Genomic DNA, 561 nt, shown 5'->3' with positions numbered 1-561 from the left:
CTACAAGCAATAAATACTGGAGAGGGTGTGGAGAAAAGGGAACTCTCTTACACTGTTGGTGGGAACGCAAACTAGTACAGCCACTATGGAGAACAGTGTGGAGATTCCTTAAAAAAACTGGAAATAGAACTGCCTTATGATCCAGCAATCCCACTGCTGGGCATACACACTGAGGAAACCAGAATTGAAAGAGACATGTTGTACCCCAATGTTCATCACAGCACTGTTTATAATAGCCAGGACATGGAAGCAACCTAGATGTCCATCAGCAGATGAATGGATAAGAAAGCTGTGGTACATATACACAATGGAGTATTACTCAGCCATTAAAAAGAATACATTTGAATCAGTTCTCATTAGATGGATGAAACTGGAACCTATTATACAGAGTGAAGTAAGCCAGAAAGAAAAACACCAATACAGTATACTAACGCATATATATGGAATTTAGAAGATGGTAACTATAACCCTGTGTATGAGATAGCAAAAGAGACACTGATGTATAGATCAGTCTTATGGACTCTGTGGGAGAGGGAGAGGGTGGGGAGATTTGGGAGAATG

General features: G+C 40.5%; 1 protein-coding gene across 2 annotated transcripts in view; it reads right to left on the bottom strand.

Moving 5' to 3' along the window:
- Window positions 1-561, bottom strand: part of ATP11B (ATPase, class VI, type 11B) — a 140,375-nt gene that overhangs the window by 139,325 nt on the left and 489 nt on the right. The window lies entirely within an intron of this gene.

The sequence above is a fragment of the Bison bison genome, unplaced genomic scaffold, assembly GCF_000754665.1.
Source record: "Bison bison bison isolate TAMUID 2011002044 unplaced genomic scaffold, Bison_UMD1.0 scf7180017864367, whole genome shotgun sequence".
NCBI lineage: Eukaryota > Metazoa > Chordata > Mammalia > Artiodactyla > Bovidae > Bison > Bison bison.
This window is presented reverse-complemented; position numbering and strand designations above follow the sequence as displayed.